The following is a 26,522-nucleotide window of genomic DNA, read 5'->3' on the forward strand; positions in this document are numbered from 1 at the left end:
TGTTGAGGATCTTTAGGAATGAGGCATGTAAGAGCATCAGAAAAAGATCCAGCAGAGGCTCTAGACTGTAAAAAGGTAAGTATAAGTGTATGTAATTTTGGAATCAATAAAGAGGCAAAATGAGTAAAAAATTCTACAATGGAACAGGGGCCTTATCCATTTTGAGAAGTTTTAAGGCATCATGGCGTTCTTTCTGTGTAATATCAGATTCTAAAAGAGAAAGATCCGGGCGTGTATCAGAGAGGTAATGAATTTTGGAGAGAAATTGAGAGATAGAGTGTACATAAAATTTTGCGCTAGGTTTGAGTAAATACTTTGAAGCATTATTGGTAGTATCCTGATTAAACTGAAATTTGAGTTTTAGGAGATCAGACAAGCAAGTCTTTGACTTGGAGGAATAATAAGAGTGTTCTAGTTTCTTAATTTTAGCTAATAAGATGTCGGTAGTTTGCTGTGCTTTTTTACGTTTGTTAGAAACAAAGCGAATAATAAAGTCCCTAGCAGAAGTTTAAAGGCATCCCAAATAACCTGAAAGGACATGCCGTCTGTTTGATTAATTGTGAAGTATTAGTGGAAAAAAGAAGCGAAGGATGATGTAAAGACTGGGTCTAAAAGAAGGGCGTTATTGAAGCGCCATTTGCGAGGCAGTTTGGGTTTGTGTAAAACATCAAGGTGTATGGTGACAGGTGCATGATCAGATATCAGAATAGAGCCAATATCTGCCTTCATTAATGATTGAGAGATGTGAGATACAAAGATATAATCTAAACGTGACTGAGTATGATGAACTGGTGAGTAAAAGGAGTATTCTCCTAGGGTAGGGTTACAAAGTCTCCAAGCATCTATGAGTTTGAGTTGCTTAATGGTGTATGTAAAAGCTTTGTGAGAGTGATGAGGTGTGAAGGAAACTGAGGACTTGCGGTCCTGCAAAGGGTCCAAAATGCCATTACAGTCACCTGCAAGGATAAAATTATCATCATAACATTGTGTGATTTGTTGGGTCAGAGAAATCCAGAAAGAGGGGTCGCCAATTGTGGGTGCATAGATATTCAATTAAAAAAAACAAAAACTTATCAACCACAAATCTGACAAATATCCATCTACTCGCTTGGTCCATGCAATGTGATAGGATCTTAATGGAGAGGGATTTACGGAATAGAATAATAACTCCATTACGTTTGCCATCACCCGGGGAAAAGAGAACGTCACCCACCCAAGCTCTTTTGAGTTTCGCAGACTCGTCAGAAGTTAAGTGAGACTCTTGTATGCATGCAACATCTGCCCCTAGTTTAGCCAAATGGGTCAAAACCCTCTGACGCTTGATAGGTGAGTGTAAACTTCTGACATTCCAAGAAATGATTTTTATAGGCATAAATTAAAACTGTAAAGATACGAAAATTTCCAATGAGAATAACATTTTAAGTCGATTAAACTGTGAGTAACATTAAACCAACTGTACAGAAAATGAAATAATTGAATTAGGAAAAGAAAGTGAAAAGGAAAAAGAGCAAAAATAGGTAATAGCCTCTGGGAGAAAAAAGAGAAATACAAAGTTGAGGAGAAAAATGAGAAGGTCAGGAAAGAAGGTAAAGTATTCGGAGAGAAAGAAAGAAGAATAAAAGGAGAGCTATCATGAAAAAGATAAAGAACAATTGAGAAGAAAAAAAGGAACTTACAAACAATCCAAGACATACAAGAGGTGGAGGGATGGAAGGCCACACGGAACAATGGCGTGTCCAGGACTCGCGAGGGACGACGGGAAGGAGGGCAGGACAAACAAGCTTCAAACAAAAGGAATAAGAAGCACACAGATAGAACCTGTTAGGAGAAAAAGAAGGAGTAAATGCAATGAGAACAATACCAATGTAAGTTAACTGCTGTATACATATTAACAGATAACGACTGAATGAAAAGTCAATTTAGAAATCAGAAAATATTGTAACTATATCCGAGTCTGCAAACCGTGTAGTTAAAACCAGATGAGGGATTAGTCTCCATTGCGTCAGCGTGATAAGAATATAGGAAACTCTTCAGCTTTATTGGATCCTCATAAGTAGAGGTTTTATTGTTGATAGTGACTTTGAACAAGCAAGGGTGAAAAAGACCATATCTTGCACCAATTAAGCATAATTGCGGCCGTAGTGCTAAAAATTCTTTGCGTAGATCAGCAGTCGCTTTGGCGTAGTCTTGAGAAAAGAATAAAGAGTTTTCCTGACCAAGTATACGATTAATTGCTCTAGTTGCTGACAAATCTTTAGTAGGTCAGTGTATTCAAGAAAATACAGATCACACCTCTCGGTTTTTGTGCTGGCATAGAGGATGTTATACGCGATGGTGGTCCCAACCTATGAGCTCTCTGGATATTCAAAGTAGTTCTCTCAGGTAATTTAAGAAGCTTTGGAAGAAAGGATTTGAAGAATGCAGGCGGGTCCGAATCTTCTGTTCCTTCAGGAAGACCATTGTTCCTCCTATTTCTATTTTCCAAATTCTCCATTTGTTTGTGGAGTATGGAAACCTGCAACCATAGAGAGTCAACTTTAGAGGTAGAGGAAGATAAAGATTCAAAGTTCTGCTCTAACGTAGTAACCCATTGGTCCATATTCGATAATTTTTCAGAAAGCATTTGAAGCGTACAGTAGGTTTCTTCCATAAATGGGCGCAATGCTCTGATCTCCACTGGTAGCAAGTCCATGGTAACAGAATTAGATTGTTTAGGTGGAGAAGAAGGATCCTTCTTCAATCTCTTTGTTGAGGCTTTAGTGATGGTCATACCCCAGAGCGGTGTGAGAGGACGATGCTCCTTTGGGTGAGGAGATGGTTGAGTCCTCCATGAATAAGCAGTTTTAGCGTGAGCTACTAGGAATCAAAAAACTCTGAGGTACGGGTGTAGATAAAGATGAATTTGTAGATACCCTGCCCATAGACCTGACAAAAGCGTCTCATGAACATAGAATATCAGAAATTACATTGCAAATTACAGTAAGCAAAAAGAAGAAAAAGAGCTCCGTACCACAATCATATAAAACAATGGACTCAAGTAATGCAATAAAATGTTGAGTCAATGTGGTCATAGGTATAATGCTATTAATACATCAGTGATAATAAGCACAAACAGAAGTACAGTATGACCACTACATTCATTTGGTTGAGAATGACAGGTATAAGCGATACAATCTGTGTTAGCCGGATAAGAAACGCAGCATGACTGGCAGAAAAAAGGTGGAAGTTCATTGAGGCACGTATCGTTCTGTTAGGAGTAAAAGGTGGTGTGAGAAAAATTCAGTCAGAGTCCTGAGAGAGAGAGATTTTCAGCACATATGGTGAAGCAGGGCACATTCTTCTAAAGAAGCAACAGAATGAAGAACAGGGTGTAAATACATCCAAAGACTGCTGGTATATTGTAGTTATCTATTACAAAGAGAAATTAGAGGGCGTCAAAGCAAGGTGGAGCCCCATTCAGAAGTGCTACAAAATGGCAGGTATGTGCTGCAGTGGAGCCACACTGTAATAGAAGCATAAGAGAAAAATAGCCAGCCTGCTCTAAGGCATACCAAAAGTACCTGTGATAGCACAAGGTGTGGAAGAATCGATTTTGAGCAGAAAGCAAGTTGTGGCGATAAAACGCTGCATTAGAGGTAAACTCCGTCGGCAGCTTCAGGTTCCACAAAATGGTGGGCGCAAGCCCGTCGGAGATACGTTATGAAGTCTTCACGTCACAAACTCTATCGCTGGCAGATAAAAGTTGAAAAAAAAAGGGATCCTCCTGCTCCACAGACATTCATACCGCACATCCTACATTTTCAAACGGGTGCGCTCAGGAATTCGCCGTGTCCGCACCGCCCAAGTCTCCGCCGTCGCAGGAGAATCACAGGACTGCCGCCATTCTCTTCGGGCGCAAGCCACGCCCCCGTTTGTACAACTGATTAATGATTGATATGAGAAAAGATTTTTGACAATGAATGTTCATCAATTGGTCCACTTAACAGACAGTGTAAGTGCAGCAGGGCCTCTGTTTACTGCTAATTGCTTTGTTTTTGAAGATCTTAATGGTTTCCTTTTACAACATGTGCATGGTACAGTAGGCATAGAAACACAAATTCTTGATGCAGTAAATATGATACAAGTAATGCCTGTATTAATGGAAAATCATTTGCCTCCTGATAGTGTTAAGGCAGAATGTTACCAGAGTATGATGTGTTCATATAATAGAAAGCGACGACGATACTTAAAATTAGAAAATTGCATTGGAAGCGTTAGTTCTACATATCCTTACAGCTCAACAGAGAATGAATATAAAGATAAATATAAGATAAAGATTCTGCTGCATAATGTGCCTCCAATGATTGCATAATGTGCAGCATTTATTTTTGTTACGTTATTTACTCTATCTTGCCACATATTTTCATACTTCATTGTCCCTTAACTGCATTGACCATGCATACAATGGCCAATGTTCATATTTATTAATGTTAGGCTTTGATCTTTTCATAGTGGATGCTTATTTTACCTGTTTTGTAAAAAAAGAAAGTGACACAAATAAATAAATGTGTTAAAGAATAACCTTTGACTTATACACAGTTTGCTAGAGCACATTGTATGCTCAGTTGTGTAAAATAGAAAACGTATATGTCCTTTTGCGTTTATCTGCAATTAATCTTGCAAGCATCCACAGTTTGCATTTTTCTAGAAAACTGAAACCGAAGTTGAGGACATGCTCTATAGGTAGATAAGCAATTCTTGTTAAAATCACCAGAAAAAAAACATCTTATTGAAAACAATATTAGTACCTTTGAAGTAATCAGATACTTATTTTCAAATCATCCCAAAGTCATCAGGAACAATCTCATCTTGTCATTTTCAAGTCATCCTTAAATCATCACGAATAATGACACCTACTAAAGTCATCAGATAATCATTTCCAAGTCTTCCTCAACTCATCAGGCTAAGCTTTTCAGCTTTGCTGATGACTTCAAGATCTTGATAATGTGAAAATCACTTCTAATGTAGTTGGATGATCATTGGATGACTCTAGGATGGCTTTTAAAGTAATCCTGTTTGACCTGGGCACCTGCCTCATGGATACAGGCAGCAGCCAAGCTTGGCTGACTCAATGAGGTTCTGTTAGGTCTGCAGTGCTTTTCTGGGGAGCCGGTACACACGTGCTCAGGACTCAGTGCAGCACTCTGGTTCAAGCGCACATAAACATAGGAAGGCACGAGCACAACCAGCTGCTTCTGCAATGCCTGCTGCAATACTCCAACTGCCTTTCCACAGAGAAGACCAATATCATACTTCAGCCATGCTGTAAATACGTATGATTTAAATTCACACGACTGCATATTTTATTAAATAAGACATACAAGGACAAGAATTGCAAATGTCAATTGGTAGTCACAAAGAATGGAAATTTACTGTACATTTTAGTCTGCCATGAATCCTCTATTATAGACGGTAGCAGTTGCAAGAAACTTATATTTGCAAAATGAACTTTAAAGTTTCATTAATTGCACAGGTATAAATCTGCAATGCTTTGCATTACTTAAGGGAGTGAAATGGAGCTCGGTCTGTGTGTCAAACCTACTTTCAATTTACAAAGAATATGCACTACAAAAATGAGAGACTGAAAAATAATAACTGATAAATGGCGAGGCAAAAAAGAAGGGTCCTCTACCTAAACTGTATTTACAGTTTGCGAGCCAATGGGTGAGTAATTTAATCTATGGTTGGCTGTTAGCATCAGTTCAACAATACACATGTATAATAAATAATGTGTCAGGCCCGTCCGGATGGAGCCCCCACTGCCATTACATTGCTCCTTGAGGGGACCACTATATCCCCTCTCCCCAGAAAAATGAATTATTTTTTTTAATATATATTTTTATAGATTTTTATTTCAAATAAAAACATAACAACATCACACTTATAGTGGATAGTTGCCGCACATACGTCTCACTCTATTTGTTCTATCTCTCTGCAGTTCAATTATCGCAACAGTGTATTTTCTCCCTACTTTATCATACCTTGCACATTGCCCCAGCTCCCTGCCATGCATATGGTTTGTTTTATTCTGCTCCTTCTATGTCCTGCGTATGCATTTCCATTAGGTCCAGACCATAATGTCATACACAGCTGCATCATACCCTAAGGAACTCCCCAGGGCAAACTCTGCTTCTATTGCTTACCCGTTCAGCCGCCATATATTGGTCCATTCCTGTCTTCCATTCATGTTGCGTCGGTGCCACCTTTGTACTCCAGTGTCTCTTTTGGCGACAACTAGACCCAGTGCACTAAATAATATCTGCGGTCTTGGTATGTCTACCTCGCTCTGAATCCCCAGAAGGATAAATTTCAGGTCTAGTGGGAGAGACACCTGCAGCACCCCATTAAGTTCCTGTGTGATCTCCTCCCAGTAAGTTCGGATGATGGGACGATTCCATATTGTGTGATAAAAGTCCCCCCTTTTATAGCCACATCTCAATAGGAACCCTGACCAATCACAGTGTACCAGCGTCACTATAGCATGCTGTAGTCTTGTGGCTAAAATGGTTGCAAGGATCTTCACCTCCATGCTCAGGAGGGATATCGGGTGGAATGACTCGCATCTATCTCTCGATTTACCATCTTTGTGTATTGTAACTATCGTGGCTACCCTTAGGTCCTGTGGAAGATTGCCCTCGTCATAGGCATCTTGGAAGAGAGTGAATAGGTGCGGGCTCAGTATATCTGCACATCTTTTATAGAGCTCGGCTGGTAAGCCCTTTGGGCCTGGGGTGTTGCCTGGGCGGAGTATTGCTATCGATGCCTTGATCTCATTTAGAGTCATCCTCGTCTAATGTCTGTTTGTCCATGTCATTTAGGGACGGGGTCTGTATTTCCATTAGGAAGTCCTCTCTTCACAGGGGCATCACATAATTGTTTGGCCCTATAGAATTCCCTATAATTTGTGGTGAACACTGTCGATATCTGTTCGTCAGTGGAGTGTGTCAAACCCTAAGCGTCCACTATGGATCAGACCCAACTGCTCTCCGGCATCGTATAGTCAATGAAGATTGGCCGTATGGTGTTCTTTGGCTGACAGTTCTCCATATTCTTGTCTTAGTGTGTCCAGCTGCCTGGAGAGTATAGGGGTCAACTTTGCAGTGGACTGTTACTCTATCATTAAAATCTGGTATTCTTGTTTCTCTATCTGTTCAGTTTTCTTTTTCTTTTCCCACACTAAATGATTTTGTGCCCTGTCTCTCAGCACCTCCCAGAGTGTAATTCCGATCTAACCGTATTCTTGTTTTCTCTAAAAAAGATCTCAGTGTCAGTCCTTATTCCTCTAAGAATGTCTCCATTTTGTAGGTCCCAGGCAGTAAGTCTCCATTGGGGTTGTAGGTTCTTGGCTTTGCGGCCTATCTGTTTCTGTAGTGATGAGTGGTCTGATAGACCCCTTGCTAAGTAATTAGCCTCCCCAGCCTCTCCTAGTTCCCCTTCTGGGATAAAGATATAATCCAGCCGAGAGTATACCTTGTGTGCCCCTGAGAAGTATGAGTATTGTTTGACCTCTGGGTTATGTGTCCTCCATACATTTACCAAGCCCATTGCGTGCAAATCGCGCCAGCGAGGTAGCAGTGACTGGGTGATCCTGTTCACCAGTGCGGTCCATGGGCGTGTCCATTACGTCATTGAAATCCCCTCCTATCACAGGAAAGGAGGTTGGAGCCTCTGAGAGGGTTTCTGTCACTTTGGTCATTGTGCGTGCCTGTAGCCGTGGTGGATGCAAAAAGAACAATTGATGGACAGGATGCAGAACAATGTCATACATTCACCCCAGTACAGAGATCTGGGCCTAAATCCATCGTTTTTTTGCTCACCATGCCATTCCAGTTTGGACCCAGCCATATGAAAATCAGTCTTGACCCTGCGCCCAATGGGAACAGTCCAGCCTGAACTGCCGTGGTGGGACATATACGCAGATTAGGGTCAGTCTCGTTCTACCCCTTGGGCCTGCCATCCCGCCCTATGTAACTTGCGGATCCATCCATGTCTGTGATATCTTGAAGGGGGGTGTTTTTTTGTCAAGATGGCTACCCCTGAGACCCAGTGCTATATCCTGCGTGGGCCAACACCCTGTATGTTACTCTCCCCAGGAGGCCACAGTTGGTGGCCTGTAGATGTGTCTCCTGCAGCATCACTACATCTGGGGGTAGTCTTTTGACGTGAGACTAGCCCTCTTTTGATCCTGCCACCAAGTTCATTCACATTCCAAAACGGGAACGTGAGTACCGAGTTATCTATGGGGGTTGCCATGAGTGTGATGTGATCCTTATGCATGTTAGTAATTTGTGCATCTCATATCTGAGATCTCTGTTCAGACGCCAGAGCACCCGCCAATTAGAACTGGTGCGATTAACCTGTATTTGTACTCTCAAAACAACCATTTATTGTCCCACACAACCAACCCCCCTTGCCCTTCTCACATCACTCAACCTCCAAACCAGTAACTTATCGTGTGTAAGAGGGGAAGGAGCTGTCTGTCACGAGGGCTGGACTGGCTACCGGGCATTTCTGTGTGCTGCCGAGCTGGGGGCTATTATCTCTGCGGTGGGGGCTGATTTAGTTGATGAGGGCCTGCGTGCGCTTTGAAATAAAAAAAGCAAAACGAATTTTGTTCAGCACACGCAGGTCCCCATCAACGAAATCAGCCCCCAGCTCGGCAGCACACACAACTGCCCGGTAGCCAGTCCGGCCCTGTCTGTCACCCGCCCCCCAACTGTTGAAACATTGTGCTCTGAGTTTAAACTCTCACAGCATACAAACAAAATAGGATTAACAACGGCAGCATCAGCAGTTCAGTCATTATTGGAGCCTGTCACCACAGGGGTCCCTTTGTATGTGGGATCTTAGTGGCAGGTAGGGGCCTCCGGTGCTTCGTTTGTGATGCCATTGCTGCCGTGTCCGGAACTTTATCAGTAGTTGATTCAGGTGTTTGGGTTACTCCTGTATTCCCCTCTTGTTGTATCGGATGTTCCAGTTCTAGGCGTTGCTCCAGGTCTATTATTCTGTGGACCAGTAGGTGTGGAGCTTCATTGTCTGAAGACTGCTCTGGGTTGTCAGATTCTGAGATAGAACCTCTTATACTGGAGTCATCAGTTGCTCTCTCCGCCTTTTGTGTGGGAGTCCCTCACCTTGCTATATGGTCTCTTCTTCTTCGTCCTGATACCCTTCTTACGTGTAGGGTGCCCCCTATGTTCTGCCATTTTCGATGTTCTCTCGTACATCTTCTTTGCAAAGGGTTAGACAACTCCACGTGCGAGGTTCGGTTCGATTCTCAGAAACATGAATTATTAGCCGGGCTGTGGTAAATTTGTGGTCCCTGGAGCCATTATGTAGCTCGGGGAGCGGGCACATGTACACCCTTTCCACTATATATTTTTTTAATTTTATGAATAAACAATGCACTGAGTACCCCCCAGGCCCACCCGCCCTAATATCTAACCTGCTCCCCTATATGGTTTTTCTTTTTCCTTCCTATGACACTAGACTGCTGCCAACATCTTTGTAGACAGGGGCGTAGCCTAGTCAATAATATTAGGGGTGTGTGAATCTGATATTTTCCACCTAGCAAAGTGGGGTACGCAACTAAATAACATACAGGTTGGGTTGGAGAAGTGGGGCTTGGTAATGGGTAGGATAAGGGGCAGTCTTTTAGAGTTGTATGGAAATGGAAGGGAATTCTTCGTAGAATTAATCTATAGAAAGAGGTATTGGCAAATTGGAGTATATTATGTCATGTACTCAATTTTTCGTCTCACGGGCATCATTCCTATATACGCACTGATAGCTCAGCTGCATGGTTCACAATTATTCTTTTTACAAACAAGGGGACCCAATGGGTACACTAGGACCATGGGTAGTCAAGCACTATAAAGAACAAAGGTCCTAGTAGTGAAGTAATTGTACTCAGAAAATGATGTATAGACTAGAGTCAGTACTATAAATTAAATCCCTGTGCCCAGCCGGGCAAGGAATATTTATTAGATCAGTGATGTAGTAATCATAAAAAGGACATACAAACACAATAGATAGGGCACAGTCCTGTACCTGTCCAAGAAGAAGCAACATCAATTAGAAAAAGTAGTATGAAATAAAAGAAAAGAATATCAGGCAATAACGTTGGAGCCAATTTGCGGCTTGCAAGTGGCAAGCTCTCACGCACAGTGTCTACAATTGAATGAAGACAATGGTTATTTTGCAGAACTGTTTATGCAAGTCGACATTTCGAACCCCTGGCTCCTATTAAACCGGGATCATCATCAGGACTATTGATTTAATTGCCTGGTTTTAGTTTCAGCCTGTTGAATCAAGGGAAGGGGAAACAAAAGGGGGACAAAAAATAAGGCGATTGCCCAAGGAATCAAAGGACATTAGAGTAACTTGTGACCCACTGGTTATATGTGGATCACTGCAACAAAAGCATTAACACACTGAGGTATCTTACTAATAATACACATCAAAAACCTAAGTCACATGTAATGCTCTGAAAGGCGCATTAGCTTGGAGGATGATTTTATGACGATTCAAACGTGTGGGAATTTACAAATATAACTCTGACACAGCCCGGGTGCCTTAAACACCCATTATACAGTGCTTCAAAATGACTCGCAGTGTGAAGCGCTATTATAAAGAAAATAACTAATCACTAAGAAACAGTTGACTCCTGACTTAAAATTTAACTTTCTGCGCCGTGATTATCTTTGTCCTTGGCAGGCTCTGCAGTCCCCTATTCAGTGGTTGGAGGGGGTGGGATAGGCAGGGCACAGCGTTCCTCTACGTTTTCAATTTAATAGAATCTGTTCCCCTACTTTTTTAATTTTACAAAAATGTGCCCCCAGGGAAGCAGAAATTGCCAACGCCTATAGATAAGGCTCACCCGTTCGAGGACGAGAAGGGCAGGCAGAGAAGGAAAAGGGCTGCCCCCTCTCTCATTTTTCTTCTTATTATTATTCCCTCTCTTTCTGTCTCTGTCTCTCTCTTCCTCACTTGTTGAATGAAAACACTGACTTCAAGAAATGTCTCTTACCCTCTCTTTCCTCTCATGTCCTTCATTAGTTCCCCTGTGTAATATAGTTGACAGTCTAGTAGCTGGGGTGGGCGGAGCTAGGTGGGCTGAGGGGAAGAGGAGGGGTCAGAACAGGATGAGGGCAGTTAGAGTAGGGACAGGGTCGAGACAAGTTCTATTAAATAAAGCTCTGAGATGTAAGAACCTGTGTCTGTGGTTCTTTGTAGCAGGATGCTACAACTGGCGACGAGGATGGGATAAGCAAGCCCACTGCGTGCAGAACCCCAAGAAGACACCCTGTCCCCTGCAGCGTCGGAAAGAGAAAGTCTGCTGCTGTAGGTGATGCTGCCAGCCAAAGGAGAGATAAATAGTAGGTGACCCTGCCCCTCCTGTCATTGTGGGAGCCCAGAGGGAGCCGCTACCACGAGCGCTGAAGCGCTCGAGAAAAGAAGAAGCCTTCGCGCCGAAAACGCGAGCTCCGCCTGATGCGTGAGCTTTGGCACGCTGCCGGCACCGGAGAGCGGGAACTCCGAAAGTGAGTTGGGAGCCTACCCCAACCCAACCTGAAGACTGTAGTGGCCAGAGAAGAGTGAATCCTGGGGTGGATCGCCCCACGAAGGTCTACTGCTAAGCGCTGCTGAGCGCGCTGAAATTTGAGCCCGAGTGAGGTCCGACGTCGGAAAACCTCACCCCCGATGCGTGAGCTTTGGCACCTCACCCCCGATGCGTGAGACTTGGCAAGTCACCGCCGAGGACTCTGCAAAGTAAGGCGGGAGCCCACCCCAACCTCACCTGATTGTAGCAGTGACCAGAGGGAGCCAAATCTGGAATATGCTGACCCTGGAAGCAACTGCCGGTGAGTCCCGTGTGAAGAATCAGGTTGAATGAAGAGAGAGAAAGTAGTGCCTGCAGATAACCACGGCGGCCATCTTTGAGTCAGGCAACTCTTGAGACACAATCCCTGTGTGAACTGTAGGCGGCCATCTTTGAGTCAGGCATTAAGCAAAGTGAACAAGCACTGGCAGCAGAAGGAAACAATCATTGGTAACAAACAAGCAGTGGCGAGTAGAAACCAACAAGCACTGGAAAAGCAAATGAACACACATTAGCGAGAAACAGCGAACCGGCACGAGCACCTCCAAAGGTGATGGTGAACACATACCGAAGAGCGTAAAGGGGAGGAGCTGCTGGACAGAACCGCACGAAGTTCAGAGGAAGGCAGGACTGCGAAGGACGGTCCCGGAAATAAGCACAACATACACGGAGGTGACTAAAGGACTTGCACTAGCCTCACCGCGGAGAAGGAGCCCTGCGACTGGCACAGTGCGGCTGGGTAGTGGACATCTCGGAACGCAGGAAATCCAAGTTCTAGTCACTGGCGCATACGGTGGTGGTTGCAAGGATTAGTAACGCCCCAGCAGATGACCAGACCCAAGGCCTTGACCAAAGAGGATTAACTAAAAACTACGAGAAGCCGAGTGAGCAACCCGCCTGAATACAATCAATCAGAATCCTCTTCTCATGGCGAAGGAAGAAGTAGCACAACGACGCAACCCTTGCATCAGAGCACCACCCCCAGGAGTGCAGTATGATACCTGGAGTCTGTGTCTTGAACAAAACCGATGGCTGGCGACATTGGGTGACTTCCTGGACGCCAATGGTGAACAAAGAGAGAGGAAATGTCTAATGTTGCTCCTCCATTTGGTGGGTCCAGAGGGCCGATGCCCAATCGAAACATTTTCCAAAGAAGACACAGAAATCTATAAAAGACTCCAAGAAAAGCTATGTGCCCGTCTCTCCGCACAAGCGGAAGTGGATCAAGAGCGCATCGCTTTCAACACAGCTCGGCAGGAACCAGGTGAACCATTGCCCACTTTCATCACTCGGTTGCAAAACCTGGTGCAAGGCTGCCACTTCCAACACCTTTACGAACGAGGACGCAGTTCGACTCCGGATAAGTGAAGGCTGCGCAAACCCCGACACAAAGCTCAAGATCTTGCGAGGAAAGTGGTCGCTAGAAGAAATAATCAGGAAGGCTGAAATTGGAATGCACGTCAAGGCAAGAGACAAATCAAGGGACCCGAACCTGAAGGCAAATTATCAAGTCGCCCGGACAGATGAAACTCGGAAAACAGACAAAACAAAAAATAGAGAGAGGGAAGGCAGACCAATGAAAAGACAACGGGAAAGACACAATGACAAGGAGTACTCTGAGTCAATCAGTCAAAGGACACCCTCAAGGAGTTCTTCACTCTCAGGGTATCATCCAAAGTCTGGCCAACGGGAGAGACACAGTGACAAGAAATACTCCGAGTCAATCAGTCAAAGGACAACCTCAAGGAGTTCTTCACCCTCAGGATGTCATTCAAAGTCTGACGAGGGGGGAGCGTCCAGTGGGACAGATAGCACCCCTGGACAAAATGGCAACTTACACAACAAGAGAGTAAGGAAGACGAACTATAGAAGGAGAGCTCCGAATGGTCAAAACTGGAAGTCAGCGCAGGAACACTCTTCGTCAAGTTGTGAAGAGGAGTCTGAAGGAACATCATCCAGCAGGAGAACACATCACACCCACATCATGGGTATCCGAGCACCAAACAAGTGGGAAGAAGAAATAGGTCGCATAAGACGAACCGACCCTCCCCAACAACGAACAGGAAAAGACCAACGCATCAATGACACCAGGGACAACGAAGAAACTAAGAAGACGTCGTTGACATGTGAGAAAGACAAAGATGGAAAATCTCAAGAGCAAACACAAAGAACAAGCACGTGGTTGCTGAACAACTTCTCGGATGAAACAATGCCAAAGACAAGTCGACGAAGGCGCCCGGAGAATCGTTTCAAAGACAACCCTGAGTCACCGAACAACGCATCACGGCCCACTTATTTCAGACATCCAGCACCCGATACACCCTCGAAGGAATGCTTCAAAAGGAGTATGGCCAGGAACTCCTCTGATTCAGAGAGCGCGTCCGTTCGATCCTGGAAGTCGACAAGAGACTTCTCTGACCTAGAAAACACGTTTATGGCCAGGAACTCTTCTGGTTCAGAGAGCACGTCTGTCCGATCCTGGAAGTCGACAAGAGACTTCTCTGACCCAGAGGATTCGTCTGTTCAATCCCGTGAGTTGACCGAGTCATGGTCCCGACAACAGTCATGGCGTCAACCACCCAAACGCACCATGGAACCAAAGGACATCCTTCACGTCAAGAGCAACACGTCACACACTAAGGACTCTGACCACTCAGTCATGCCACAAGACAACCTGTCATGTCAGTCACAAGTATATCTGGACACAGATCAGACACCGTCACCCCTGAAGGGGTCCGCGAGGCTGACTCAAAGGACCTACAGAGGGAAAACACAGACAGTGGACCCTGGTCACCGGACGGGAAGGGACCAGCCAGTCACTCCGCAAGGAAAACTGGACGCGTCAGTAGAGAGTGATCATCAGATGAGAGAGAAACATGCCTATGCACAGACAGCTCACGAGTCTGCCAGACAACCCGAGGCTGTGAATGAGTCATCGAATCAAGCCAAGACAGTCTCATCAGATAGTACCATACTGTCTGATATACATGACCCTGAATTGGAGGACAGTGTTGCCCTCAACCGGGCAAGACAAACGGAAGTAAAAGCAGATGCGGGTACTCGGAAGAGGACCAGAACATCATTCACTCATGAAAGGGATCGAGCATCTGAACTAACAGTAGCTATACCACCGGAAGGAAACATGATGACTGCGGAGTGTGAGAGTAAACAGTTCAAACGCAATGTGGTCAGGAATACCCTGATCCAGACAACAGAAAGACTGACCAAAGCCAAGCCCACCACTGATTCGACACTACTGAGGTTTGAAGAACCGACTGTCCGCCGACCAGTGTGGTGGATTGAAGAATTGCGAACACTGAAGACATTAAGCTCATTTTGTTAAGAAAGGGGGAGATGTAATATAGTTGACAGTCTAGTAGCTGGGGTGGGCGGAGCTAGGTGGGCTGAGGGGAAGAGGAGGGGTCAGAACAGGATGAGGGCAGTTAGAGTAGGGACAGGGTCGAGACAAGTTCTATTAAATAAAGCTCTGAGATGTAAGAACCTGTGTCTGTGGTTCTTTGTAGCAGGATGCTACACCCTGTGAAATGGATCTAAAGAAGAAAAAAACACTTTTGCTGTAAATGTCGTATTTTTTCTAACATTTTTCTATTCCAAAGTGCATCCTCGAACAGAGAGAAAAAGGTTAAAAATACGAAAAATACCTAAATATCTTAATAAGACAATAGTGGTCGCAAAGTGGCCAGAAAGGTTTTATTCACACCCAAACACATTGGCGACACTTTACAGAGTTTGCCAGTGAAGTGGTACTTTCGATTTCTCCTCTTTCTTTGAACTACATTGTTTTTTCCCCAGGTGGGCAAGTGCACCATTCCTGGAGGTACTGCAATGCCTGGTTAATGCTGGAGTGGAAAACCTTTAATGTGATCCTTATCAGCTGTTTTCCTTATTTTAGTTTATAAAGTGTGTACCACAGTGCTGTGATCGTTTTAAACCATACTGCTCATGTTTTATAAGGATATAAACAATGGACATTGAAACGGGTCCTTCTGGACCTTGTAGTCCTGTCCTTAACTTTTCAGGCAAAAACACTAATTGATTTCTGAATAATGAGTGTGAAAGCGTTAAGGTAACTACTTTGTACCTGCTTATATTTCACACGCTTTACTTAATCTTGCATTCGCTAAGAGTGTTTGCGTTTTCCAGGATGTTATTACTTTTTATTTCAGGCAGCAAATTACTCATGCCTAGTGCATGATTTGAACTGTCGCATCCATGCGTTTATAGCAGGGCACAATTGTGTTGTAGCTGACAGCAGTGCAAGTTTCTCTCATTGGGGCAGTATGGTGTTCAGTGGAGAAGAGAATGTGGCACTATGACCAGAGCTGCCAAATTTGTCCACCAGACCACATTTCCAAGCTAGACCTTAGAAGGCCCGGGTGTCTTAGCACAAGCAGGTGGACCTTAGAGGTGGCTCATGTGGGTTAACCTTGAAGGCCTGTCCACCACAATCCATACTGAAGTTCACCTCGTGTCTTGCGGGCAGGCCCACGAAACAGCACACCCTAGAGCAACAGTGACTCTGTCACTGAGGTCACAGGACCCTTGAGGCCAGTCCGCCTCACCCATTGGTACTTCCATTGGCCCTGTTTCAGCAGTAGTAGTGCAACTCACCTGGGAATGCCAATGAAGGATTTGCACACACACCAAACTTAGGGGCATATGTATAAGAAAGTGGTGAAGGGCGGTTTCGCTCCAAAATTGCTAACGCCGCGCTCGGTCACTTTAGAAACGCAGGGATGCGCAGTATTTATACAAATACAGTGCACCCTGTGTTTCTCCCTGCGCTGCCCTTAAATTCAGCTGCCTTACGTCAAAGCAGGCACCTTGGCACCACAGTGTAAGGTGCCCTCGTTGAGGGAATGTTGTTTATGTACAGGAAGGTGTCCCTTCTTGCGCATAAACAATCCAGAATGGCAATTTGTAGCTTTTATGTGTGTTGCATTGTGCAGCACACATAGAAGTTGCATATCATAATTTTTTTTATGATTGTTTATGTGCAGGAAAAAACAAATTCCTGCATAAAAACAATCATTCGTGGCAATTTGCTGTTTTAATGTGTGCTGCACAATGCAGAACATATAGACAGAAAACACAAGGAGAAATAAAGTATTTCTCCTCGTTTCACCATGTTATGACCAGGTTTTCCCAGGTCTTGATTTTGGCACCGACTCCCATTTAGACCACCCTTGTAAATAGGGGGCAGCATCAAAATCAATGGATGTTGCAGCGGAACGCCCACCACAATACCCATTGCAGGCCCCTTTCATGCTAAGTGTAGTGTGAAGGGGGGCTTATTTACAGGGCAATGTTAAGCCACGTTAAGTGGCTTAATGCCGCCATGTAAATAATAAGGCGAAGGGTTTATCACCACAGGAACGTCACTAAAAGAGATGTTTTCTGTGGCGATAGGGGCTTGTAAATATGCTCCTAAGTTTGAAAACTTCACTGTCTCTCTGCTTCATGCACAAGCACTCTTAACTTGTGCTGTATGCTTTGAGGCCACTGGAATTATGCAGCAATTTAGGTCAAAATTATGTCGCAGTGTTGACTAAATTAGGCAGCAAAAAAAAGGCTGCAGGGTAATGCGGTACCTTTTGTGATACTTTATTATTTTGACATTTTTACACATACAAAGATTTTGCCTCATTAGTACCAGTTTAATATGCAAATGAAGCAGTGAGAAAGGTGACCAGTCAACCTTTGCAATGAGCCCACTACTTTGCAGCAACACAAGCCACAATTTTTAGTAATTTTTGATCCATTTAGCTACAAACTATTTATTTTGTTAAAATTATCTGATTATGCAGGAGATGATGTATTATGAGGCACATATGGCAGAGCCATAATTATGTGGAAAACATTTGCAAACTAGGAGATGTTGACATTCATGTTTGAACTGCTTTTGTGAGAAAAGGGAAGAGAACTGCTGATGACAGAAACTGCATGGCTCAGAGTCCAATAGCTTATGATGGCACTTTGAAACATATGCCACTTTGGGAATGTATTTTAATGTCAATAACTCATATTAAACCTTAAATAAACATGTGTAACCATTGGTTGAATTAAATAAAGCTGTAACTGGTCAGTGAAATGTCAAACAAATAACAACATTTGGGATATTTCTTTCTTTCTGGCCACACCTTGGACTCCACCCACTGACCTAATCCTCATGGTATTCCCGCCCGCTGGTTCTCTGCCCACAGTTCCCCTACTTTTTTCCCCACTTCAAACATTGTCCCTATTACACAGTGCAGGGACAGGTGGGTGGTAAGTCATAGCAGAGCCTGAGAAAAGCTGGGAGATGTGGGGCTTGGATACCCCAAGTCTAACGAAAAAGGCTCAACTTGTATTTCCTGAGTGTAGGTGACGAATAGTATCCCGACCTGAGGTGATGCCAAAAAAGTACCTGGCACACAGTTCTAAGGTTATATTTTATGTTTGAATGTGGGAGAAAGACAGAGCTGCTGCAGTGGATTAAAAAAAAAACTGTCTGGGAGCGAAGAAGTGTGTCTTGATTTCTGACTCAAGCACCACCACAGGGCACACTGCCCTGCTGCAGTATGTCGAGTCACTAAACTGGACTTAAAGTTAGGGTCCTGGGCGATGACTCACAAAATTTAAATCAGGACTGCGCCCAGTCCTTGTGTGCCGTGATTGCTCATCTCGTTATCTCAAAGCTCCCAGCCTGGTGGTGATAAATGAGTGCTCTGCCCCATAGACCCGCCCTGAAGATACTTCCCTGTTTGTAGATGCGAATGGCAGCCATTTAGATCTTATCTTTTGATCTGCCGGTCCTGTAGTATTACTGTGGCCTGAAATACCGATACATTTTTAACCTCAAAATCACAAAAACTGCTGAATGGATTTTCACCAAATCGCAAAAAGCATCGTTTCTGGGTAAAAAGTAAGCTTTCTGCCTAATTTAGTGTCATTCGGTTCACATGTTTTGGCCATAGTGCTGTTCAAAACTGCTATGGAAAGTTGCAATGATAAATGGATTTTTGTGCCCCTCCTTTTCCTCAGCCCCTGCTTGACAAATCACACCGCAGCTTTCCAGAAAGGAGCTAAGGTAGATGAACCTATTTTAAAAAAAAATCATTTTCCTATGGAACCTAACTATAACTAAACAGTTGCAACTAGAATATATATATATATATATACTAGCAGCCCGCCCCAACGTCGTCCGGGGGCAATGAGGCTTTAGGGCCAACCGCCCGCCCCGGCCCCCGCCCGCCCCGTCATTGTCCGTGTCCCGGAGCCGGAGCATTACCTCAGCCGTCGTTCTTCAGGGCCAACCGCCCGCCCCGGCCCCCTCCCGCCCCGACATTGTCAGTGTCCCGGAGCCTTACCTGAGCCGCCGCCCCTCCCCGTGCTCCTGACTTCACCGCCGCTCCTCGCCGCTCGTCACCGCTTCTCCCCGCCTGTCCTCCTCTCCTCCCCGCCTGTCCGCTGCTCCACCCTGCGCTCATGTACGCCGCTCCTCCTCGTCAGCACGCACGTCGCGGCCAGCGCTACGTCGCGGCCGGCACTACTTCCAGTGGACTATTTTTTTTATGTTAAATTTTTTAAATAACGTTTAATTTTTACTTTATATAGCCTATGTCTATCTGCACACCCTGACAATTCCAACGATGTATCGGGTGTGCGGATTGGCGCTGTGGTTCCCGAGTTTACCCGCCTCAAAGCTTCAAAGTTCTTCCTTTATTATAGTAGTATATATATATATATATATATATATATATATATATATATATATATATATATAGAGAGAGAGATATATATATATATATATATATATATCTTTCTGATCCCTGTTCACCAGCCTGTTGCACTCACGAACGGGTGCATGTGAAAGCAGCGGTGCTACCGCATGTATATACTGCTCCCAACTACAACGGGCAATCGTACCCTCAATAGATGACAGCACTCACGGGGGCTAGTTCCGTAATTTTATTCACCAAATGAACTCGGGGCACACAGACGCGTTTCGGCTACCGCCTTCTTTGATGTTAGCGAGAAACGCTGGAGCCGACATTTTTTTTTATAGCAATCAATGTACCCAAACATAGTGAATTTCTGGGTAGTAAAAACAATCGAAGGACCAATAATACATAACATTGCTACTAAGCACAGAAAAATCCACCATCTTATAATATCTGAAACGGAACACGGACCTAGTGAATATGCATTATATTGCACCGTCCAAATGACATTATCACCAACACTATGCCTGAGTAATTTCATCAATATAGTGAAAGAGTCTCTAATTGTGCCCTGGATGGGCCACATTCATTCCAAAAAATAAATGTATTTAACAAAACACTTTCCATAATCTCGCCCTGGATGGGCTATGGTCCAAGGCATGATTAAACCCGGATACAATTCTGTGTAAAAAATGTTTTTGAAACTATTCATTACATCATACAATAACCAGTGAAACAGTCGGCTAAGAGGCAGTGTCAAGCATGTACATTATCCTTCAAGCAAATTAATACAAATTCATTTCATGGGACCGAGCAAAGTAGCTGAGAACAGAAAAAAAGATAGGAGTCAGCCATGATGGTTATACTGAAATATCAAGATATAGGAATTGTAATTTACTCCCCCAAGTGTACTGCTAACTCCTCACTCCTGTTTAGGCCATGGGGACTTTTACTCTGTAAGTCTATAATATAACCCGATTCTAGGCGTCTCAGCCTCTGAATTCTATCCCCTCCCCTGGGATTAATTAGTACATTGTGGTATATAAATAAATATTACCGGATCTATTTTTGGATGAATGAATGAATAACAGATAGCTCAATAAAATAAGAGTCAAGATTCGAGGTAGTAGGAGTTTCTGCAGGTTTATTACAGCATAAGGACAGGATCAGGACAACCTGCATAGGAACAGAGGTAACAGGGCCCAGCAGGACAACTGGGGCCCAGCAGGGGAAAAGAGGCCCAGCAGCTGCTGGGGCTGGGTCTGGGATGAGCGCGCTAACTTTTAATAACAATGCATTGACTTATATACATAGCGCAAACACATAGCATTACATTGCAGTAGGCGTAGCAGTGGGTGGAGCAGAAGGCGTGACGCGTAGCAGTCGCGAAAGATAACAGTAAAAAGAGGTGTAACTGGGAGTATACTTAGACATGTGATGCAAACGTAACAGAATATGTCATGAATGGGGCGGAAACATTGGAGGGGGCTACCTAAGGAGCCGGGACCTCTAACCTAATGGTGCGCGAAAACGGGCAATGACGTGTTACTAGGAGAAACTGGGGGCTACGAACTCTGTGCTAGGAGCAGAGACTAGAGTCTGGAGGGTCGGAGCGACATGTACCTAAACCCTATCTGGTATCTGATGTTTAGGGAACATGTTGATATAAACTAGAAGTCATGAGGGGAGAAGCTAACTTGACTCTAAGACTGGACCATGCATTATTCTACATGTAGTGCGTGATGAAGAATATTAAATGACCATTAATACAGTATTTCTCTAACGTGGAGACGAGAAGGCTAGACAATGACGGAAACTATTGATGCAGTTCAGTAGCTTAGGAATGCAGAAGAGGAGGACTGAACTGATAGCTGGAACTATAACATACTCTTGGCAGACTCAGAGGCAGAGCCAAGCTGCACCGGGCACTGCGAGGCAGGAAGTAAGTGAAGGGTCGAGGATACAGGTGGGGGCTGTATCGCTCCTCTGCGAGGCTTTCAGGAGACAGGAGCTGAATCTGTGGTCCGGGCCCTGTTGAGGCCTAGAAACGGGGACTTTATAATGGAATAACGTGCACACTGGGAAACGTGGCCACATAACTTTACATAGGCCTGATATTCGTAGTATTCACGAGGACTGGAAACTGACATACTAGAGGTGGACACAACTGGAATTGCGTCATTAATCGGACATGGGGAATAACATATGCATATTGGTCATGCACACATAACATATGATGGATGAGGCGTAGGGACACAGAACATGGCAAAATTTACTTTTCCACATTCCCTCCTTGTCACTACGTTTCCATCAGGAAACATCAATTTTCATGATACCATCTATCATTTCATACAGTACCATTTGCTCGTCTCGAATTGTCTTGGAACGGGATTTAGAACGGGGCTTGGGACTAGGAATACAAGAGGTAGCACACATGCTGCAAATCGCAGGGCCACATTGTATACAGAGGCAGCAGCTAAATATGATCGCTACTGCAATACCTAGAAAGGACAGGACTTTCCATCCCCAGGCGGAAATTATATTCCAGAACCAACCGGACCATGTCCAGGTGCCTGGATCTTGGTGTAACAGATGGGCAATTTTATGGAGTCTGGTTATAGCTGAATAAACAGACGGCGCGTTATTTGGAATGAAAATGCAGCAACTAGATCCGATGACTCTACAGGCCCCGCCCCTATCGGCCAGTATGACGTCAAGGACGAGACGATTTTGCAAAACGACAAATCTCATAGCAGATTGTTCTTCGGTTAAGTTACCTAGAGCAGAGGCAGTCTCATTTACTACAGCTTCAAGGGTTCTTGTTAACCTACGGATCAGTTTACTATTCTGGACAGGTCCTACAAAGAAGAAGAAACCTTTATTGAAATCTGTATACTGTTCTAGAGTAGTTTCAGTATAATCGACAATTGGGGACTCCCTTCTATGTCTAATGTGTACTAGATGTGTGTTTCTGTGATAATCAGATGGGGCTAGGAAAACAGGTGGCAGTAGGAAAGCAATGTAACAGGTTCCCTCCCAATCGAGGGGCAGACGGACATATGCGGTTTGACCACAAATAAAATAAGAATGACGTGAAGCTTTGAAAACAGATTTCCCACTGTCACTATACTGGATAACAGTAGTACATTCACTATGACCTACGTGTATAGAACCATAACTACGGACACATAATTCGCCTTTGACTGGTAATACTGAAATAGCAGGTAAGTCTGGAGTAGTATCAGACTGAACATTCAGGACCATGAAATTCGACGAATAATTACCTAAATTATATACTTCATTTTCTAGATCTAAACCTGTTCTGTGGGGGAAACCTTGCTTGTCTGGAAAACATGTACTGTTAAGAAAAGACATATCTGTTGAGGATGACGTTAACGTGGACCATGCTCCACACGAACCATTGTGTGAGAATGGATAAGGAAACAGTGGCAGAACTCCCTTCGGTGTCTGGAAAGGGGGGAGTCGACCACACACCCAACAATTAGTGGCATTGCTGGTCTGGTGTGAGTAATGTAACATACGGATAAATGTGTTGTTACGCATAGCGAGGCGGTAAGAATATTCGTGAGGAGGCAGATCACTAAACGTGTGCTCTACTGTAGCATTAGTAGACATATTTACATGAGGAACTGGACAATACAGATAGAACGCATAGCTGGTGCAGGAAATCAAAATGCTGATGAATAATATGAAACTCAGAAAAACGATACATCTGATTGAACTTTGACTGACTCTCTCACTATGGGGGTCTATTTTATACATGTCAGAAACAGTCTAACCGTTTCACCTAGGGGAGGACTTATACAATCAAACTGACTGACTTATTTTACTAGACCTGAGCTTTAACTTATACTCCTGCTGCGGAGTTTTCTCTAACAAGGGAGGGGGTGTAATAATGTCTTGTGCGGGACAGTCCTTTAAAATAATGTCTTGACAGTCTTTCGAATCTTGGGAATCCTTGGAAATGTTCTTGGAGACTGGTTTCAATCCATTGAAAAGTTTTACATGAGAAAGATGGACCCACCCCTTCCTGCCTTCCAACTTGACGGCAGTACGGGTGGTCAAGAGGACCTGACGTGGCTCCTTCCAACGTGGTTCCAGCGGACTTGATCTGTCAAAATTTCTGATCATCACCAAGGAGCCTGGAACGATCTCGTGCGGTGCCACCTCGGTATTGTCTGGAAATGCGGCGGCAACCTGTGAACGACATGAGTTGAGGGCAGACATCAAGGAAGCTAGGTAATCTGTCAGCATATTACATGAAACATCGGTGATACTTCGGGGTCTAGGAGTACCCCACATGTTAGGGGGGCGGCCGAATACGACCTCATACGGGGACAGACCTGATCTGGAATGTGCGACCATGCGCATATAAAACAAAGCGACTGGCAGAGCTACTAGCCAGTCCACACCTTTTTCTTTACAAACTTTTGCAATACGGATTTTCAGGGTCTGATTATGTCTCTCTACGAGACCGGCTGCTTCAGGATGGCGTACACAATGGAACTTCCACTGGTACCCTAACAAAAGGGAAACGTGCTTCATGAGTTCGGATGAGAATGGCTGGCCGTTATCAGAATATACGACTCTAGGGAGTCCATATCTTGGGAAGAATTCACGAACCAACTGCTTGGCAGTGGTCGCGGCTGTGTAATCTGGGACTGGATATGCTTCTGTCCACCTGGACAAAGCGCATACAACTACAAGGACATACTTGAAACCTCGACATCGCTCCATCTGAATATAATCCATCTGGAGGACCTCAAAAGGGTGGTCAGGAGGCTGGAAACCACCTTGTTCCACCGGGACACTTTTACCTGGATTAAACTGACAACATATCATACAGGTACGGACTTTCTGCTTGGCTGCAGCTCGTAAATGCTTGTTGAACCAAATGTTCTGGATACTGTCTAACATAGCTTTTTCTCCTAAATGTGCTGGACTATGTGCGGTATTGATAATGACTTGAACCATAGAATCGGGGAGAAACCATGTGGCTCTACCCTTCGTTAACCATCCTTGATCTGTCTGGACCCCTCCTTGTTCGGACCATTTCTTGATTTCTTCGGGAGTAGCATGTAACTGGATATCTATGACATCTTGTGTAGGGTCCTTAACTGTCATGCATGTAGTCAGATCTGGAGTATGTGTCCGATTAACTGGAATGTCTGGAGTCTGTGCTGTAAGCTTGGCTGTGCGATCTGCTAGATCATTACCTTGGGAAATAATGTCAGTAACTTTCGTATGTGCTTTGCATTTCATGATAGCAATGGATGTCGGTAAATGTATGGCATCTAACAGGGCTTGAATAAGGAGACCATGCTGAATCTTGGTTCCATGAGAAGTCATGAAACCTCTCTCCTGCCAGAGCACTCCGAAGTCGTGTACAACTCCGAATGCGTAACGTGAATCTGTGTAAACATTAACTTTCAGGTTCTTGGCATGTATACAGGCTTGTGTCAGAGCGACTAGCTCTGCTGCTTGAGCGGACAGGGTATCAATACGGTGTGTTTCAATAACTTCGGTGTCAGTAGTCACTGCATATGCGGCGACTAGTTCTCCTGTACTAGTTCTCATACATGAACCATCCACATAAAGTGTCAAGTCGGAATCTGGTAACGGAATGTCTGTCAGATCTTGTCTTGGCTTAGTCGTAATGTTAACTACTTCCACACAATCATGTGTGTCTGGATTTAAACTAACTGATGGTAACAGTGTAGCAGGATTCAGAACGTTGCAGCGTCTAATATCTATGTGTGGCTGGAACAGTGTCAATTCATAGCCTGTTAAACGTGCAATTGTCAAGTGCTGTGTTTGTGTTCGATTTAAAAGAACTTCTACTGAATGTGGAACTTGTACTGTCAGGGAATGTCCTAAAACTATGGAATCACTTTGTCTGATAGCTAGTGCTGTGGCTGCAACTGACTTGAGGCACGCAGGCAACGCCTGGGCGACTGGATCTAATGTGCTCGAAAAATAAGCACAGGGCTTGTATTGTCCTGCTTGATCTTGTGTGAGAACAGATAATGCTGTACCTTCGCGTTCAGTAATGAAAAGTGTAAAAGGCTTACTGTAGTTCGGTGTAGCTAGAACTGGAGCTTGACATAGGGCTTTCTTTAACTCATTGAAACTAAGTGTATGGTCAGGTGTCCAAGGGAGGACAGTCGATACGGCTGCCTCCTGTGTCGTTAACTGTATCAGTGGCTTGGCTAGAAATGCATACTGGGGAATCCATTGTCTACAATAGGAAGTAAGGCCGATAAAGGCACGTACCTCCTTCTGGGTTCTGGGCTGGGGAAGACTCGCTATTAACTGGATACGGTCTGGTGTCAACTGCCTACCCCTCTTGGACAGCAAGTGTCCTAAGTATACCACTTGCTGGACACAGAATTGAAGCTTCGAAGGTGACACCTTGTGCCCCATCTCGGCTAGAAAATACAGGACTGTAAGTGATGCTCGCTCGCAAGCACGTTCAGAACGGGCTGTGATCAGTAGATCATCGACATACTGGAGCAGGGCAGTGTCAGTTGGCATGTGAATGTTGTCTAGTTGTCTCTTAAGTGCTTGACTGTAAATACTAGGACTTTCTGTAAAACCTTGAGGAGCGCGTGTGAACATATAGCTCCTTCCATTTAAACAAAATCCGAAAAGAAACTGGCTGTCTGGATGAATTGGAACACTAAAAAATGCATTCTTGAGGTCTATGACAGTGAAGAACATGGCTTCGGAATCAATAGCTGTTAACAGGGAAGAAATGTCTGGGACAACTGGGTACTGAGGAATAATACATTTATTAAGCTCTCGTAAATCAATCACTAATCGATATACTGGGGGTGCATTCGGATCAGTACGTTTCATGACTGGAATGATCGGAGAATTACATACATTGGAGTCAGTTTCTACAACTACTCCTTGAGCCATGAGCTCGTCAATAATTTTGGATAAGGCTGCTACAGCCTCAGGTGGCAATCTGTACTGTCTGATTCGTGGTAACACTACACCTGGTTTGAGAGTCACACGATGGGGTGTGATTTGCATGTAACCTACATCAGTTGGACCTTGCGCCCATAGATGCTGCGGAACATTAGACAATCTTGAATCAAAATCTCGTAATACATAGTGACCCTTAAAGTCACGTA

General features: G+C 44.2%; 1 long non-coding RNA gene across 1 annotated transcript in view; it reads right to left on the reverse strand.

Annotated features, from left to right (window-relative positions):
• Positions 1–1,687: 1,687 nt before the first annotated feature.
• LOC144826646 (uncharacterized) overlaps positions 1,688–26,522 on the reverse strand; it is a 382,563-nt gene continuing 357,728 nt past the window's right edge. The window contains exon 9 of the long non-coding RNA XR_013609868.1: positions 1,688–1,818. This is a non-coding gene — a long non-coding RNA (uncharacterized LOC144826646). The remainder of the gene's footprint in view (positions 1,819–26,522) is intronic.

The sequence above is a fragment of the Lissotriton helveticus genome, chromosome 3_2, assembly GCF_964261635.1.
Source record: "Lissotriton helveticus chromosome 3_2, aLisHel1.1, whole genome shotgun sequence".
Lineage (NCBI taxonomy): Eukaryota > Metazoa > Chordata > Amphibia > Caudata > Salamandridae > Lissotriton > Lissotriton helveticus.